Source organism: Oncorhynchus masou, unplaced genomic scaffold (assembly GCF_036934945.1).
Source record: "Oncorhynchus masou masou isolate Uvic2021 unplaced genomic scaffold, UVic_Omas_1.1 unplaced_scaffold_13482, whole genome shotgun sequence".
Lineage (NCBI taxonomy): Eukaryota > Metazoa > Chordata > Actinopteri > Salmoniformes > Salmonidae > Oncorhynchus > Oncorhynchus masou.
Window position 1 is genome coordinate 1 of NW_027003373.1, and position 5,452 is coordinate 5,452.

At 43.7% G+C, this 5,452-nt stretch overlaps 1 long non-coding RNA gene across 2 annotated transcripts; it reads right to left on the bottom strand.

Annotated features, from left to right (window-relative positions):
• Nucleotides 1–3,408: 3,408 nt before the first annotated feature.
• LOC135530459 (uncharacterized) lies at nucleotides 3,409–5,329 on the bottom strand. Of its 2 annotated transcripts, XR_010453854.1 has the most exons (4): nucleotides 4,362–5,329; nucleotides 3,976–4,321; nucleotides 3,658–3,937; nucleotides 3,409–3,536 (listed from the first exon to the last, which is right to left on the bottom strand). It is a non-coding gene; the product is annotated as an uncharacterized LOC135530459 (long non-coding RNA). The 2 variants fall into 2 exon arrangements; XR_010453853.1 differs by having other exon boundaries at nucleotides 3,976–5,329.
• Nucleotides 5,330–5,452: the final 123 nt, after the last annotated feature.

Below are 5,452 nucleotides of genomic sequence, written 5' to 3' on the forward strand. Positions count from 1 at the left end.
CCCTTTACTCCACTGTGATAAACAGGGCAGTCAGAAAGTATTCAGACCCCTTCCCTTTTCCACTGTGATAAACAGAACCAGAAGTCAGACCTTCCTTTAGTCCACTTGATTCAGAAGTACCCCTTCCCTTTTTCCACTGTGATAAAAAGTCAGAACGATTCAGACCCCTTCCTTTTTCCACTGTGATAAACAGGGCAGTCAGAAAGTATTCAGACCCCTTCCCTTTTTCCACTGTGATAAACAGGGCAGTCAGAACGTATTCCAGACCCTTCCCTTTACTCCACTGTGATAAATTGACTTCTTCCTTTTTCCACTGTGATAAACAGGGCAGTCAGAACGTATTCAGACCCCTTCCCTTTTTCCACTGTGATAAACAGGGCAGTCAGAACTTCTTCCCTTTTTCCACTGTATTCAGACCCCTTCCCTTTTTCCACTGTGATAAACAGGGCAGTCAGAACGCATTATTCAGACCCCTTCCCTTTTTCCACTGTGATAAACAGGGCAGTCAGAAAGTATTCAGACCCCTTCCTTTTTCCACTGTGATAAACAGGGCAGTCAGAAAGTATTCCAGACCCCTTCCCTTTTTCCACTGTGATAAACAGTCAGGCAGTCAGAACAGGGTATTCAGAAGACCCCTTCCCTTTTCCACTGTGATAAACAGGGCAGTCAGAAGCGATATTCAGACCCTTCCCTTTTTCCACTGTGATAAACAGGGCAGTCAGAAAAGTATTCAGACCCCTTCCCTTTTTCCACTGTGATAAACAGGGCAGTCAGAACGTAGTCAGACCCCTTCCCTTTACTCCACTGTGATAAACAGGGCAGTCAGAACGTATTCAGACCCCTTCCCTTTTTCCACATTTTGTTGCGTTACAGCCTTATTCTGAAATGGATTACAATTTTTTTTTTTTTATCCTCATCAATCTACACACAATACCCCATAAGGACAAAGAAAACACTGTTTTTTAAAATTTAATTTAATTGTTTTTTTAATTGTCAAAATTTAGCTCAGGTGCATCTTGTTTCCATTGATCATCCTTGAGATGTTTCTACAACTTGATTGGAGTCCATCTGTGGCAAATTCAATTTATTGGACACGATTTGGAAAGACACACCTGTGTATATAAGGTCCTTACAAAGTTGACAGTGCATGTCAGAGCAAAAACCAAGCCCATGAGGTCGAAGGAATTGTCCATAGAACTCTCAGACAGGATTGTGTCGCGGAACAGATCAGGAGAGACCTGAAGATAGCTGTGCAGTGACTCTCTCCATCCAACCTGACAGAGCTGAGAGGAGAAACTCCCCAAATAGTGAATACTTTCCGAATGCACTGCACATTACGCCAACACAGATTGAGAGTGGTACGTCTGTTTTTTTAAGTGTGGGGAATTAATTCATGAATTAAAAGAAGGTTATTGTAGTTTGCAAAGTTAGTCGTTTTAATCGAAGATAATTGAAATTATGCAAATGAGGTCTGTCAGTGAAAATATGACACAGGGAGAAGCCATGCAAATCAGGAAAGCCCTTTAATACCCAAGAGAATTTTAATGGTGTTTACCGCCTGGCCTCATTCCTATTATATTGATTAAAATATTAAAGGGAAGGTTTGGGGAACTGGTCACACCCCCAGAGGTGAGTAGGTCTCTTTCACACCAAAAGAGATGAGAGGAGCAGGCCTTTTTCACACCAAAAGAGGTGAGAGTTGGCCTCTTTCACACCTAAAGCGGTGAGAGGAGCAGACCTCTTTCACACCTAAAGCGGTGAGAGGAGCAGGCCTCTTTCACACCTAAAGCGGTGAGAGGAGCAGGCCTTTTTCACACCAAAAGAGGTGAGAGTTGGCCTCTTTCACACCTAAAGCGGTGAGAGGAGCAGACCTCTTTCACACCTAAAGTGGTGAGAGGAGCAGGCCTCTTTCACACCAAAAGCGGTGAGAGGAGCAGGCCTTTTTCACACCTAAAGAGGTGAGAGTTGGCCTCTTTCACACCTAAAGCGGTGAGAGGAGCAGACCTCTTTCACACCTAAAGTGGTGAGAGGAGCAGGCCTCTTTCACACCTAAAGCGGTGAGAGGAGTAGGCCTCTTTCACACCAAAAGAGGTGAGAGTTGGCCTCTTTCACACCTAAAGCGGTGAGAGGAGCAGACCTCTTTCACACCTAAAGTGGTGAGAGGAGCAGGCCTCTTTCACACCTAAAGCGGTGAGAGGAGTAGGCCTCTTTCACACCAAAAGCGGTGAGAGGAGCAGGCCTTTTTCACACCAAAAGAGGTGAGAGTTGGCCTCTTTCACACCTAAAGCGGTGAGAGGAGCAGACCTCTTTCACACCTAAAGTGTAGAGTGAGCAGGCCTCTTTCACCTAAAGCGGTGAGAGGGAGTAGGCCTCTTTCACACCAAAAAGCGGTGAGAGGAGCAGGCCTTTTCACACCTAAAGCGGTGAGAGGAGCAGGCCTCTTTCAAAAGCGGTGAGAGGAGCAGGCCTTTTTCACACCAAAAGAGGTGAGAGTTGGCCTCTTTCACACCTAAAGCGGTGAGAGGAGCAGGCGTCTTTCACATCTAAATTGGTGAGAGGAGCAGGCCTCTTTCACACCTAAAGCGGTGAGAGGAGCAGGCCTCTTTCACACCTAAAGCGGTGAGAGGAGCAGGCCTCTTTCACACATAAAGCGGTGAGAGGAGCAGGCCTCTTTCACACCTAAAGCGGTGAGAGGAGCAGGCCTCTTTCACACATAAAGCGGTGAGAGGAGCAGGCCTCTTTCACACCTAAAGCGGTGAGAGGAGCAGGCCTCTTTCACACCTAAAGCGGTGAGAGGAGCAGGCCTCTTTCTTTCATGAAGTTGAAGATTTGATACCTCCATGGCTGTAACTTCATAGGACCCCCCTCTCCGCCTGGAACCAGGCTGCTTATAAAGGGAATCATGCCATCATGATCGTGCAGAGTAGTACAGCTACTGTGGGCTGAGACAGAGCCATGGTGTAAAACTGAAAGAGAACGTGTGCAAATGTTCCATAAGTCATATTTGTATTGGGTATCATTTGCCACCCCACTACGCATCGATAGTACACATTCAACAATGGAATAGTATCAAGACTTTAACAGCAGTTAGAAAAGGGCCTATCATTCTTCACATTATAGCTGTAGGATATTCACCCAGTCTTTTGATTCCTTGTGATGATGGTGGACCGAGCCTGAACCCAGATCTATTTGTGCTGTTGTCTTGGATACTATTCATTGTTGTGTGAAACTGAACGTGTGCAAATGTTCCATAAGTCTATTGGGTATATTTGCCACCACTACTAACATCGATAGTACACATTCACTGTTATCTAGGGCCTATCATTCTTCACATTATAGCTGTAGGATACACCCAGTCTTTTGATTCCTTGTGATGATGGTCCTACAATCATTTGTTGTCTACTCCCTCTATACACACCTCTCCTACAATCACTGTTATCTACTCCCTCTATACACACCTCTCCTACAATCACTGTTATCTACTACCTCTATACACCTCTCCTACAATCACTGTTATCTACTCCCTCTATACACACCTCTCCTACAATCACTGTTATCTACTACCTCTACCACACCTCTCCTACAATCACTGTTATCTACTACCTCTATACACACACTCTCCTACAATCACTGTTATCTACTACCCCTCCTATACACCTCTCCTACAATCACTGTTATCTACTACCTCTATACACACCTCTCCTACAATCACTGTTATCTACTACCTCTATACACACCTCTCCTACAATCACTGTTATCTACTACCTCTATACACACCTCTCCTACTATCACTGTTATCTACTACCTCTATACACACCTCTCCTACTATCACTGTTATCTACTCCCTCTATACACACCTCTCCTACTATCACTGTTATCTACTACCTCTATACACACCTCTCCTACAATCACTGTTATCTACTACCTCTATACACACCTCTCCTACTATCACTGTTATCTACTACATCTACACACCTCTCCTACAATCACTGTTATCTACTACCTCTATACACACCTCTCCTACAATCACTGTTATCTACTCCCTCTATACACACCTCTCCTACAATCACTGTTATCTACTACCTCTATACACACCTCTCCTACTATCACTGTAATCTACTACCTCTATACACACCTCTCCTACAATCACTGTTATCTACTACCTCTATACACACCTCTCCTACAATCACTGTTATCTACTACATCTATACACACCTCTCCTACAATCACTGTTATCGACTACCTCTATACACCTCTCCTACTATCACTGTTATCTACTCCCTCTATACACACCTCTCCTACAATCACTGTTATCTACTACCTCTATACACACCTCTCCTACTATCACTGTAATCTACTACCTCTATACACACCTCTCCTACAATCACTGTTATCTACTACCTCTATACACACCTCTCCTACAATCACTGTTATCTACTACCTCTATACACATCTCTCCTACAATCACTGTTATCTACTACCTCTATACACACCTCTCCTACTATCACTGTTATCTACTCCCTCTATACACACCTCTCCTACAATCACTGTTATCTACTACCTCTATACACACCTCTCCTACAATCACTGTTATCTACTACCTCTATACACACCTCTCCTACAATCACTGTTATCTACTCACTCTATACACACCTCTCCTACAATCACTGTTATGTACTACCTCTATACACACCTCTCCTACAATCACTGTTATCTACTACCTCTATACACACCTCTCCTACAATCACTGTTATCTACTACCTCTATACACACCTCTCCTACAATCACTGTTATCTACTACCTCTATACACACCTCTCCTACAATCACTGTTATCTACTACATCTATACACACCTCTCCTACAATCACTGTTATCTACTACCTCTATACACACCTCTCCTACAATCACTGTTATCTACTACCTCTATACACACCTCTCCTACAATCACTGTTATCTACTACCTCTATACACACACACCTCTCCTACAATCACTGTTATCTACTACCTCTATACACACCTCTCCTACAATCACTGTTATCTACTACCTCTATACACACCTCTCCTACAATCACTGTTGCTCTCTTACAGTCCCCTCTTTGTCTTTCACTCTCTGAAGTTTCTTTCCGGTCTCTCTCTTTCTCCAACAAGAGTTGCTTTCCCGATCCCAAAAATACCTCACTTAACCAGAAATGAAACATCTTCTGAGTGGCACCTCCAATTCAACTTGGGCTATAGTTTGATTGAGACCTGGGCTATAGTTTGATTGAGACTTGGGCTATAGTTTGATTGAGACTTGGGCTATAGTTTGATTGAGACTTGGGCTATAGTTTGATTGAGACTTGGGCTATAGTTTGATTGAGACTTGGGCTATAGTTTGATTGAGACTTGGGCTATAGTTTGATTGAGACTTGGGCTATAGTTTGATTGAGACCTGGGCTATAGTTTGATTGAG